We start from the raw sequence: 14,020 nt of genomic DNA on the forward strand, positions 1-14,020 counted from the left end.
CTGTGAATTTTTGCAGGAGATGCTTGTGAAAAGGTATTGATTAACTCAGATCAATACCTTTTCACATGCAGCGCATGGCACCTACGCTGCCTCTTCCCATCTGCATCCTGGTTTTATGTATTAGGAGGACGGCTGCATCTGCCCGCATCTTCCTGCATTAATGAGCTCAGGGGAAAATAGGCAGATTTAAGGTCTGAAAGTAGAAAAAGGGAGCGAGGAGGGGAGGGGATAAAAGGAAAAGAAAAGCAAGAAGAGAGGAGGCTGTTAGCAGAAAGTTTGCAGCAACGGAAGAAAGAGAGACTGTTTGACTCATTGGTTGACTCCATTATGTTTTGTAAGAGAGAGTGCATTGTGCTGCCGTGGAGTCCCTGAATCAGTTAATCATTGTTGAAGAGGCACAAAAGGCAGGGAAGGGTGGGAGGCGTGGCTGCATTGTCAGCGGGAGGCTGAGCTGTGTGTGTGTGTGTGTGTGTGTGTGTTAAGACAATCCCCGCGAGGGCCGCTTGGCAGGACGACTGACACTTGACCTCGCTGCTCCTCTCTTTTCTGCCTATTCAAGCTGACTGGTTGCCATTATGAAGTCAAATTAGCTCCCAGACCTTCCTCCCCTTTCGGCTCCTCCCCTCAAAGGTCGCAGCTTGCACCCGGGCATTTTGCTCCATTTTGTCGTGCCTAATGAGGTGACATGCTACGCAATTGTGCTGGCAAAACATTCTTCACATCTCTGTTCTGTTAATCTTATGGCATTTCACCTGTTTAAGCAAAACGGCAGCTGGTGTGAACAGCGGATAGAAGGGGATGGGAAGATGAAGGGTTGAGGGGATGAGGAGCTAGGCGGAGGGCAGCAGAGCAATCATATGAAAAAGCTTTGCAAGACTTAAGGCAAAGAGGTATTTTCCCACCGGGCTGAAGCATTCCTCCAAGTGGAAAAATCTGCCTTTGTATTCAAAAGAAAAATAACAAATCAAAATAGAAAAGAAGCTACAGAAACATCCAATTTGTCCAGTGTTTGTCTTAAAATGAAAGAAAGCATTGGAAGGAAGGGTTGGAGGAAGAAAATGAGTGACAGTGATTGTCAGAGGGAGCAGCTGGTGTGAGAAAATGATAGACCATATTGTCGTATCATCGTACTCAGAGTCCACCTGCTGCTCCATTAGCTGCGATCTGACAACAACAGACTATATCAAACTGTTCCTGCGTGAGGGAGTGAGGTGAGTGATTTCTTCCAATGGAGGAAAACAAACTGCTGCGGTATGACTGACGGACAGAATCTGTACCTCCACCTGTTCATACTGAGTCACTGCTGCTTGAATACACTCAGAAAGCACCTCCATCCAGGTGAACTAACTGGTGGAACTTGTGCTCATAGGAGTGGGTGTTAAACCCGACTGAGCCATCATAAAGTTAAGAAGTCCCGAAAGTTAGTTACGAGAGGCTTTTGGAGACACTTTTAGGGTCATTTTGGGTACTTGTGCAAAGGTTTCAGTGTCAGCAGGCAGAAAACACCTGAAATACAGTGCATGTAAATTTGTACCAGATAAATCTGAGAGGTAAGAAGAGATATGGAGGAACTGCACTAGCTGTAATTGAAAACTAGTCTAATCACAGACTTACTGTGAAGGAATGCTTCTGAGGCCTGACCATTGAACTGCTAGCTTCCATCAATGCTGTTTCAATCCGGTTTGAATCAACACACTTTTCAGAGGGACAGCTTAGGTTGAGCTGTTTGAAGGCAGAGTTAGAGAGGCAAGGCTGAGATGGTTTGGTTATGTCCAGAGAAGGGATAGTGGATTTATTACACAAAGGAAGTTAAAGATGGAGCTGCCATGGAGCAGGAAAAGAGGAAGACCCCAGAGAAAATTAACAGAAGCAGGTGAAGAGGACATAGCTTTATTTCCCAAGTTAAGTTCTTTCTAGTCAAAAGTCTTTTAGGATTCCACAAGAAATCTTTAATAGAAGAATTTATTTGATTCCTCAGAGTTTTACCTTACAGGCCGTGTCCATATGTATTTGGTATTTTGCTAAACCATATAGTCTTTTCCATGTTTTGTCTTTTCGTCCGCATGTAAGCCGCCTTTTAGGTCACTGAGAACTCTGTAAAGTTTCAGTAACGAAGCTGAAACTGAAGGTTGTCTCGCTGCCTCAAACGCGTGCGTCTTTAACTCCTTTCATGATGTCAGACTTCATAGGGTTATTATTTGCAGGTTTCTGATTGTTCAACATTTCTATACACCTGTTGCTTTGGCATCCTCTTGACATTCGTTTTTATTTTCCTGTGCACAGAGGTTTCTCAAAATGAATGAATAGGATTAAATAAGTTACATTTTTACTTCATGCTACTCTTTTAAGAGCATATAAACTGAATGGTACACTGCTGTTGGAGGTAACTCAGTGTCCTTTTTCTTTCTTTCTTTTTTTACCAGTTAACAATCAGTTAAACGATCTAGGTGGAAAAAACGTTGTCTAAAAACTACCTCTGCACTTCTGCATATAGACTAAAAGCTTCTTTTTTTCAGTGAACAGACTTTAAACAATACATATTTATTGTAAATGGCCACTCTTTGCCCATCTGCAGTACCTTCACAGTACTCCAGGGGGCCGTGGCCCACCCTCTGGAAATCACAGCAGTGAAAAGTTTACAGAACAAAAATCAAGCATCTGCATAGCTTTTCTGACACGGATACTGTGCATGACAAAATTTGCGCTAGAGGCTTGCAGATGCTGAGCCCATAGCAACCATACCAAATTGCATGCTTCATTACCTACAAGTAGTTTCAGGAATTACAGACTGCACATTACATGTGTTGTTTCGTGTTGTTTTGTATTAAATGTTCATCTATATTGATATATAGAATAATATAGTGTTCAGAGAGACACAACAAGCTGCAAAAGCTTATAAAAGGTAGTACCGAGCGTGACGGTCACAGTCAAATGTTTGCAAAAGTTTCTTCTGGCAAGTACACAACACACTGTGTTCACTTTGACTCAACCCTGTCAAAATAGAACATACTACACAACTAAGTACAACAAAGCTACTATTTAGTCACTAAGTTAGCACATAGTTGGTTATGCCTGTAGCAAAGCTCGGACAGCATGACATTCCAAGTTTGGAACCTCATTATTTTTGAGGGAAAGTTCCAAAAAGTTAACTTGTTTTTGGGATCTAAACTTTACATTATGTAAAAAACAAGCAATATTAAAAACATTTCGAAAGTCATCTTTTTCATTTTTCATATATTTATTTATTTTATAGGCCAGTTATTCGTCGATAATAAAAAAGATGTGGCTAATTTGATTTTAAATGCTATTAAATACTTTCCAGAAACGTTTCAATTCTTCAAACCCTTTACTTTGTGAGGTTACCAGGGGCCAGCTCAGTGTGTGGCACATTAGTATGGGTTCACCCTGTTCAAGTGTTATGTGGAGCATTATTAAGTGTTAATTTCACAGTGGCCATGTCTTTGCTCCACTCACCTCAGCTTTAAAAAGAGGCCTCCCAGACTGTGGAAAAAGGTTCTTAAAAACTGGGTGGACCCATGAAAAAGGGATCCACCCACCCCGGCAGGGCAAAACGTCACGGCCAATTTGTTAACCACAATTGATTTTGCATGGTGAAGAGCGATGGTCATGTGGAAGGTCTGAATATCGCCGACCCAGGCGAGGTTGCTGCCTTGATGCACTTTTTTGAGATGCAGAACCGGCATGAGAAAGTGTCTTTCACTAAGCCGAACACAATAAGCCGAGCGGCTGCTGTTACAAAATGCAGAAGGGCTTTCTGAATCTAATTTCACTTCCAGGGCCGAGCGTGACGGGCTGTATTCCCTATAGAAGTGTCGTTTTTTGTATATTTCTGAATGTTTATTTACTGATTTACGTGTAATTAAACGGAGACTCGGCTGCTGCGTGCGCTAACTTTTAATAAACAGGCCTTTACTTCAGCGTGGCCTCTGGTGTGGTTTGTATGTGTGTGGATAAAGCTGACCACTTCTTGTGGTTTCTATACCGTCACTGCCTGGAGCAAAGACCCAGTTTCCTGAGCTGGCTCACAGGGTGAGCCTTCAAAGGCAGCATCGAGCTAAGAGAGGGGGGGTGTGTGCAATCTGGCCGAACTCTCTCAAGATCACACAGTTGTTTGTGTGCTGGTATGAATATAAGTTCACAGCATGCCTGTGTGTGTGTGTGCCCATCAGGCTGCTACCCTGTATTCGCCTTCCTTCCTCCAACCTTGGACCCCCTCAGGACACAGATGCTGGCGTGGGCCCGGCTTTGAACCCGCTTCTTTAATTGTGGGATGCTCGGCCCGTGCAGCTGTGCACGCCGCCACCGCTGCGCCGCAACGAGCGTCTCCCTCCCTGCAGCTCATTTACTGTAAGGTGTTTTTAATTACTCCTCCCTCCCTCCACACTCTGCTTCTCTTTGTGTTCTGGCTGAGCTTCAGAAGCTTGGTAACAAAACTAATCCATTCACCCTTTCATCATTCTTCCCTCTTTTTGAACATCTGTGCTACTGTACCGCTCCAGCTTATTTTTAACTTTCCGTAAGGCTCTTTCATTCCATCTCTACTGTAGTTTTAGCCTCTATCTCCTCCTTCGATGCACATTCAGTTCATTCATCGCTCAGTAGAGGCCATAAAAGGAGCCTTGTCATTTATTGAGAAATTAAATCACACAAACTGGCATTCATCCCGGGCACTGGTGCATGGAAATGATGTCACAGTTCATAAGCGTCATCTGGAAAAGTTTGCAATCAGTGTCACAAATTAAACCGCGGCGTCTTGGGGACGGATCCTTTCAAATTAGCAGCTGGAGAAGCCCCCGCTCCTCGTTAGGCCCATTTCCTGTGCTGGAAATGTAATTTGAGAAACCTGAACGGTGTTGTGAATTTGGATTCCAGCGCTTGATGCTCATCTTTCAGAGAATCCTGCTTCTGATAATGGCAAGAAAAGCCGGTCAGCTCCTGCGAGGACGCACCTGCCAATCTAGTATCTTATTTGTGGGCCTTACAAGAGAGGCGATAGCTTAATGGGTTTGATAGTGGGGAGGGAAAAAAAGCCCGCATCTTGAGAAACTAGAACCTCGACTCAGGCTGTCGAATGAGGTCTGAATGCCAAACAGTGGTCCTTTAAAAGCAGATAGGCATTCCTCTCCTTCGGCATGACTTGTTTGAAGCAGCGACAGCACAGACGTGCTGAGAATTGGAGCTACGGAAAGTTTGTTGTGCCCCCTCCTCTGCTAAAAAAATACTCACCACGACCTACTTTTGACAGCCACATGCGTGTTTCTCTAAGCACTCCCTATTAATTAATGCATACCAAAAGAAATTCCAACTATTGATCGGAGGGTGCAGTTATCGCTGAGGAATCCCCAGTGGCACCTACACCATCCCTAACTGTACCCTGTTTACAGCTTGAAAGTGTTACTGGCACAGTTCAAAACGTGACCGGTGAAAGTCACACACACATACACACACGCACACACTAAAATCTATGCCTTACCTTTTTAACTTTATTCCTCCTTCTGCTCGTTTTTCTCCTCCTTTTATCTCTTTGTTCTTCTTTTCCCTGCGCGCTTGCTAAATTTGCCTTGTAAAAGTTGTGAGAGCTTTTGCCTGCAGTGAATCAGCTTCCCTAAAGTCACCCCGAGTCCACACTTCGTCTCTCACTGGCCTCTTTGTAAAGTTTCCCTTCTCTCCATCCGTATATATAAATAAATATAGATCTTCTGGTGCTGCCTGTGTACTCCGTCTCCACTGCTTTCTGCCTCTCATGCCTGTCTGCACACTCTCATCCCGGGTGTTGCTTATCTGGGAACCCAATCACACTAAAGGACCAATTGTCCCTCTCTTTACAATCAGTGGGACGACCTCCCCCCGGCTCCAGCGTAATCCAGCAATCTACAACCTTGGTCAGTGGGTAGAGAAGAGGTGGAGAAAGAGGACGGGAGCGGTGGGGGCTCTGAGAGCAGGACAGGGGTGAAATTACAGCGGGGGGGGTGCAAAATCAAGCAAGCAAAGGATGAAGGAATGAGACGAGAGAGGCATGAGGTAGGTGGTAGATAGTATGCTGTGGAGGGGCGTGCAACCCATTTCATTTCGGGGTATTTGCAAGTGAATAAAGTGGCCAGTGTGGAGTGGAACAACATGGGCTGAGTGTGGCAACTGCCAGGGGTGCAAGATCACCGACTAGAAGCAGAAAAAGGATGGAGGACAAAGAGGAAAATGCCGGCAAACCTGCCCTAATGCATTTTAATGAGCCGGTGTTGTACACCGCTGGATCTGTAGAGGGATTTATGGGCATGAAAGATGAAGCTTTACACTGCATTATATTCCGCTGCTCGCGCGGTCAGAATCAAAGCAATTAGTTTTCCAAATTGGCAAAAAGAGCCAGAAAAAAATCGGGCGCACACCAATACACACAATAAGCGCAGCGGAAGATTAGTCATGGTCACGGAGATCTGATCCCTGTTTAGCGCCGACAGAGAGAAAATAGCAGCGTTTCATTTAAGCAATCATGGAATTAATGCAGAGGTTCTCGGAGTCGGGTCTCTTGCATATTTCTCCTCAGGAGGAGGACAGCGAAAGTGAAATCATATTGGAGATGTACTCAACCATGTTTAAACAGAAATGAGAATATATTGCACAGAAAGTGTTCTAGGCAGCTGCTTGGCTTCCTATTTTCCTCTTTCATTACACAGTTTGAACTGTTTACATATTGTATTTACAGACAAAGTAAAGTGATGGAGCAAAGTTTATCCACTGTTCCCTCTGGGACAACTTTGCTCTTTTTTTTTCCACTCGACAGCCCTTTGACTCTCCTTAATCTTCCTGACAGAGTAATTTGGTGTGTTGTACAGCTCTAAAAATACAGATGAAGGCTGTTGTCACCCACCGAGCCAGATGGTCAAAAGGTTGCACTTCTCCATCGGTTCAATATGTTTTTTCTCTCTCCCACTCTGTCCCTTTCAATATGTCTTCTTTCTCATTTGGCAGGTCATTCTTCTTCACCACCGACCCCTCTCCCCTCCTTTGCTGCCCTCCCTGTCGTCTTTGTCTCTTTGAAGACCTGACTGGTTAGCGCCCCGGCCAATCTGTTAGCGAATGCTTGACTGGACCCCCGGAAAAAAGGCAGGGGCTCCCTCTTTGTTGGAGAGGGTGGCATTCAGGCACACTGAACAACACCTTCCATCACTGTGGCAGAGCAGAGGATAATAATTGGCAGAACAAATTGAACCTATAGGACTTATGGAAGGGCCTCTGTCTGTGTTGGTGGACGTCTGGAGAACAGGTCCCTTTGGGCACCCGTCACAATGGCCCAGACCTGCTGTTTAAATAGATTGGATACAGCTATGTTCTGCATGTTGCCAGACTTTGGTTCTGTTGTGATATGCGGGATGTTATAAGGATACGCTGCTTTTCATGCATCGGATAAAGTACGCCTTCTCTAAACGTTTTTAAAAGCCGTGACGTGTTGTGTCACCTCAGTGCACCTTTTGCCACAACTTACAACAAACGGAGGCGTCCGTGAGGAAAGCGGATGTCATGGTTGTTAGACTTGCAGAGAAGTTAAAGGTTTTGGTACCACACCACTAATCGCTTTATTGATTGTTTTTCAGTCTTTCGCCAATCTTTAGAGAAGCAACTCAAAACAAAGCTGCATTATTGATTCCTCCTTTTGTTGCTTGCCTTTTGTTTGTCTTACACACAATGACATGAAACAGTCACACTAGCTTTGTTCTTGATTACAACATTTTACAATCAACTGACTGATGTTGCAATGAGTGACAACCCCCAAAATTATAAAATGCAGTTCATCAATTGGCCACCAGGAGCTGCTTTCAAAAGTGAGTCAACCCCTGACACCTATGCTAGCTAATATTCCACTGTAAAAAAAACTTTCTGGGCTGATTTTCTTATTCATCCAGTTTAAATTCGATCAAGTATTAAAGGTATGCAACGTAAAGCCCCGTCCACACAGGAAGCTGTTTGCTTGCTGCGCATCACTTTGTATCTAATGGCTGGTCTGCAGGCTCCATCTCTCATGTATTTACCACGCAGTCACATGTCGCACTTCATGTTTCTGTAATTATTGTGCAAACAAGAAAACAACTAAATATATTAGATAATACAAGGAGATATTATGAGCACTCACGGGATAGTGATTAGGTTGACTGCAATTGAACACCACATTGTGATGACACAAAACAACCAAAATAAATAAATAAATAAAACCAAATTTCTCTAAGTTAAAAATTACTGTTTGGTTTTAATAGTGATCTATTAGTGAAAGGGTTGGAGCCATAGGGGGTTCTTTTTGTTGCTTTAGTAAAAGTGCTCTCCAGGAGAAATTGGCTGCATCCATCTCTCCGACTGCATCCACACAGCACTATCTTTTGTGTAAGCTGAAGAGTTCTGAAAACAACTTTTCAGATAGCCCAAATATTGTTTCTCAGAAAAAGCCTTGGGTTGGCTGGGAGACAGACATTCACAAGGCCACCCTTCTAGAAGGGAAAGTAGAGAAACCTACACTTGATAAACCCTAGTCTTCCACATTCAAACGGCTCTCAATACTGCCATGCTTCAGAGAGCCGATTAAAAAATAATGACAAAGCTAAGGTCCAAAGAAGTGATGGAAAAAAAACCATCCCGGGAAGGTAAAACCCGGCTTCTTTACTCTCACTTATCATGTAACAGCTTTCAGACGGAATAACCTAAACAAAATTCAGCCAGTCTCACTCAGCGTATCGCTTTGCCACCACAACCACCACAAGGAGAAAGCATGAAAGAGGGTTAGGTTTCAGAAGAACAAGATGAGAGAGCTCCAGAGAGAGGGAGCAAAGCCTCCATGTCATCTAAGATAAGAGGAGCAGCTCTCTTCCCTTCTGCCCGAGATTAGAAATGGCATGGAGCAGAACAAGCCTGAGTACAAAGAGCTCTTCTGTGTCTTTGGGGTGCACAGTCAAGCCTTTTCATGTCTGATTTTGGCTACGGGTCGAAACAAAGGGAAATTAGACGGGGAAGTCATTGTGTCTTTGTAGAGAGAGACACACACACACACATGTGAAGGAGGATTTGTGTACGCAAGCCAAGATGCGGTAACCTTTACAGTAATTGGTAGAAAAGACAAAAATAAGATGTTTGGCCTTAATTGTGAGGCATCAGAACTGGCACGGGGTTGAAAGAGTGAACCGTGACATTAAGTGCCTGCCTGCCTGGCTTCATCTGGCTTCCTGCTTCTCGTGCTATTGTCTCAGATAAGCTGCCTCTTTCCAGATCCCATTTTCCCGGTGACCTTTTCACCATTTCCCCCTCTCGTGTCTGAGCTACGCCACCTCAGCAGGGTATTGACTTTCACTCCACCGTGTTAAACTTCGCCATCCGTGTACGCCTTGTTGCAGAGACTCCGCTGTGACAAGAGGCGGCATTCTGTTTGGGATAAAAGGCTCCCCGGGCTGTTTGATGCGGTATTCCAGCGGGAATAGGCAGCGACTTGGCCTTGATGAGCTGACAGGAGCTGAGGAGACATGGGGGCCTCGAAGCAGCAGGACCACAAACCTCAGGAACAGTGTGTCTTGCTCTGATATTTACCCCTCCTAGTTCTGTCATTCCCCATAACCCCTACTCTGCGCTCTGTCCCTGTGACCCTGTCTGCGAGGCTGAATTTGAAAGACTGGAGCAACTTTTTGAAGTAGGAATTAAGGATGAGCACATGCGTTGTGACTGATGCAAGCAACAAACGCGAATGCGTGCAGAACATGAAATGCCTGAATTATGAATGTATCCAGTCTGCAATGCTACTCCTGCTTAATTATTTACACGAAGCCAACAAAATGAATATAGAAAGAAGAAAGGAATACATGCTTCTCCAAATGAAAAATAGCATCCTGTTCAACAGTATTTTAAATCACACGCTGGCAGCATCTGGTAACTTTTGCATAAGCATAAAAAATATTTTCTTCAGGACTTAGTGGAAGTAATAGACACACATCTCTGGTTAAGAAATTCTCACGACGCTGATATAAGCATGTTTGACTGAGTCTGAGTCCTGATCTCCCCTTCCTAGAGTAAACAAAATAACAATTAGGTGTGCGCGCTCCATTACATTTTAGGTATGCCAGAGGCAGCGACACACATGACAAATGCCTTCTTTTGTAGGTTTCTGTGTGTTTGTAGTTCCACACTGATCCACTAATCAGAGAAAAAGAAATAGTTCAGCGGGGGTTTAAACAACACCATCCGCCACTTTCTTCCACCTTGAAACAAACTCTGCTTATCATAGTGATTCCTTTCAAAGCTTTGTGCATGAAAAGTTTTTCGGCAAAATAAATGTGATGAATCCAAAAAGAAGAACAGAGAATCATCTTCTAAAACTCGTGCTGCCCAGTCTTGGCTGACTCCTCGTTAGTCGGAAAAAATGAAAACAATTAGGTTGGTTATGAAGTCCTCGCTGAAGTCTAACTCGTGAGGTCTGTCACAGCATAACATTTTTTACCCCTGTCACCTGGCAACTAAAAGCTTCAAAGGACCCGTTCATCTCAGAAGGTCTACGACCCAAAAAACCCGAGCTGTGCCTGCTGCTTTATTCTAGCAAACAGACTGTCTGGAGGTCAGAGATTCTTAGGCTGCAGCAGTGAACCCTTTTACCAAAGAACATGACTTTTTCATCAGTGCACTTAACAATTAAGTTGAACAATCCCATTTTGGTGACTTTTCAAGTTGCTACGGAATAAAAAGGTACTCGCATATTTTATATGTGTGTCTGGTTTCGTGTAGCTTCATAAGCAACAACCAGCCTCTGTGCAGCCTTGCAGTGTACGCCAAACGGCATTAGTGTCAAACTTCCTGCACGAAAAGGGGGGAATAACAAGACACAGAAAGAGGTAAAGCACAGATAACAGTAAATAGTGATGCATCAGGGAGCTGAATATAATAATCAGCTATAAATTAAGGGATAATCATTTCAGCTTGCATATAGTGAAGTCAAAAACCCTCATACAGATACGTTTTCAAAATTGTAAATGAGCTACCAGTTTACAACAGTCACATTTGGAGCTTAAAGGTAACACTAATGTGAGCATGCTGACATGCTCAGGCTAAAAATACCAGAAATGTCTGACTCACAGTCCAACTCAAGTCACAGGTTAATGTAATCTGTGATGTACAGAAAGAAAGTGATGGATTTTGTTGTCATGGGTTGGCAGTATTGCACAAACGAATAGGAATTAAAATCCACTGAGAAGTCAAGGAAGCACCCACACAGTCAAATCCGGTACAAATTCATCTTGTTTCACTAAAGTCTGACCAATAATGTATAAGAAGTAGCAATTACCTGGAACATGAGAAAGTGCCCATGAAAGTAACAAATGCGACTTTGAAGACCCATTAGATGATCATTGTGTATAAGTGTGAAATTCTTACCAATCCTGTGGGAGAAGTAATGTTTTGTGAATTGTGGACGGAGAAATGATGCCTCAACATCATAAGTGCTCATCAGCCATTTGGCTGGATGAGCTAAAAATTTCGTTAATTAGGTAGCCTACTAAGAGACCCTAAAATTTAGCTGAATAGCACAAAGTGGGCAAGCCCTAAGCTGAACTCAACTATGAAGTGAGTGACTGAAGCGACTAACAATGGAATCAGAGAATATCACTGCTTGCCATAAAGGGGTAGCGACGCAATTGTAGATTGGGATACATGCTATAGTGAAACTATATTTGAATGGATGCACAATGTGACGATAAAAGGGGTGAATCTGACTGAAAAATCAAGGATTCTACCCTCACCTTTGCTAATGACTTCCTGTTTTTTACGCTACATCCACTATTTTTACTGTCTGTAGTAAAATTGTTTTTATACTCATAATCATAACTAAATCATCCTAAAATTTGGATGTTTATTCTCAAATTAACAAAACAACCCTAATCCGGAAAGGGACATGAATAGATATAACATTTTATGGTTATCAAGTAAAACAAAATCAGACAAAACAATAGTCACTCAAATTTATCCTCTGGGGAACATGAATGTCTGAAGCAGATATCATAGCAAGTCACTTAACAGTTGCTGAGGCATTTCTCTTCAAACCTGAAACCTATAATTGTGTGATTGGGAAATCACTAATAACCAAAATCATTAGGGTTCACCCTCAGGGGAACATGAATGCCTGCACCAGATGTCATGGTTATCTATTAGAAAGTTGACCTTTCTATTCATGGCAAATGTCAACCTCACGGTGGCTTTAGGGAAAATGTTTTAGGATTACAGCACTCGTTAGGGTTCACCCTCTGGGAAACATGAATGTCTGAAGGTTGTGGGCTAAATGTCTGAAAGGATAACATTTTCATTGCTTGAGAAGCTACTTTGGCTAAAAAAGAAAAAAAGTTATACAAGGACAAATTTAATCAGGACTATTTCATTTTTCAGTGTAGTTTTATGTATTTTGATCTAGGTGCTTCTTATAGCGGATTATTGGATTGCTGGGTTTCTATCTATAACGTAGGGCTTAAGCTTACCCTTTAAAAAGCCCTGACTTGACTATTGTTGTGAATTGGTGCCATATAAATAACTAATGAACTGAACTGGCAAGAAAGCTGCCAGTTTCTTTCTATTTCAGTGTTTTCAAGACAAATTAATATGTTTTTGGCAGTCTGTTTCAAGTTGTAGTAAAAGGTTTTCGTCTAGTGCATACTGAATAATGAATTTACTGTATAGTTACACTGATTCTTACAAAGAGAAAATGGAAATGGAGTGAACAGGCAAAAGTGAAGGAGCACAGGAAAACAAAGGTTTGAAGTGCTGCTTGATTTGTGGAAAAATCTGGCACCTGTTTTTCTAGCTGATTTAATAATGTTCCCATTAACTCCATGCCCGGTTGACAGCCCAGAGGTTGGTGACAGACTGATCTGAAATCATCTCTCTCTGACTCTTCTAATGACTCTACTGCTGTGCTCAGCTCTACACCGAAGTAGGAATCTGGGCTGCTGAATCTGGAGGCGTAGCTGAGACGTCACCATCAGTTATTTCTAAAGAACAGTCTTTTTTGTGCTGGATAGACAGCCACGGAAAGCAAAGAAGAATTTTAATACCTCATTTACGGAGCTGACAAAAACTATCCTGAGATGTGGAAACATTTGGTATTGACGAACGTGGAAGAAACCAGGCCTACGCTCCTAAAGTCAGAATTAATTGCCATCACTTTGGCTGCTGCCATGAATGAGTTTTTTTAAACGTGACACTTCTGGGACTGATCTTGGCATTATCTGTAGGAAAATTAATCCAGAATTCATCCCCCGTGCACAAAATGGGATAATATGATACCTCCACATTCACCAAATTGACATCTTCGAATTTAGTAGAGATGCTGAAGTCAGGGAGTCAGTGTGACATGGCCTATTAGGAGCAGAATCGTGTCAGGGGACTTTAAAGTTCATTGGAAAAGTGACCCAGTGCATGAACCATCTCCTAAACCTATTTCAGTAATGGTAAATTTCATTACCTATAAACAGATCAAGAAAATGCATCACAGAAAGCACATCAAAGTTTTGCACTTTATTCTGCAGTGGAGCATCAATCGAATCTAATCTCAAAGAGCTCCAAAACTCATCTGTGTTTATAATCGAGCAGTCAGGAAGCCCATCAGCTAGTCTGCCTACTCATGGCAGCAGCGGCGTTTTTCAGGGCATCTAGGTTCTAGACGTCCTGTTTGCTTAGTAATGGAGATAAATATGAAAGAGCTAATAAAAACCTAAATTACTATCAGATGACACAAGTGGTTTTGAGATTTGCTTCTGGTGAAAACATTCACACTCATAATACACTTTTCTTTTTGCAAGAATGCAAATTGAAAGACTACAAGTGGAATCAGAAAACTTAGGGAACTAAAATTCTTGGCCATTTCCCTTTGATTCCACCATATATGCAGATATTCATTCATAGAGATGCTTTTTTTTGAGAATTATTTGGGGATTTTAGGATAGTAAAGAGGATAGACAGTGGGCAGAAGGTAAGGGTGATGACAAACCTAAAC

General features: G+C 42.7%; 1 protein-coding gene across 10 annotated transcripts in view; it reads right to left on the reverse strand.

The window, feature by feature from the left end:
- Positions 1–14,020, reverse strand: part of LOC309714817 (cadherin-20-like) — a 98,472-nt gene that overhangs the window by 30,373 nt on the left and 54,079 nt on the right. Inside the window, exon 3 of one of the 10 annotated variants that reach the window (XM_082547519.1) lies at positions 86–193. The exons of 6 other annotated variants lie outside the window; for them this stretch is intronic. The gene's annotated coding sequence lies outside the window, so the exon portion shown is untranslated. Of the gene's footprint in view, positions 1–85; positions 194–4,198; positions 4,357–5,494; positions 5,754–14,020 lie in introns of those variants that run through there. 3 more of the 10 variants (XM_082547523.1, XM_082547516.1, XM_082547524.1) reach the window with 3 other exon arrangements.

Source organism: Aulonocara stuartgranti (assembly GCF_965226115.1).
Source record: "Aulonocara stuartgranti genome assembly, chromosome: 9".
NCBI lineage: Eukaryota > Metazoa > Chordata > Actinopteri > Cichliformes > Cichlidae > Aulonocara > Aulonocara stuartgranti.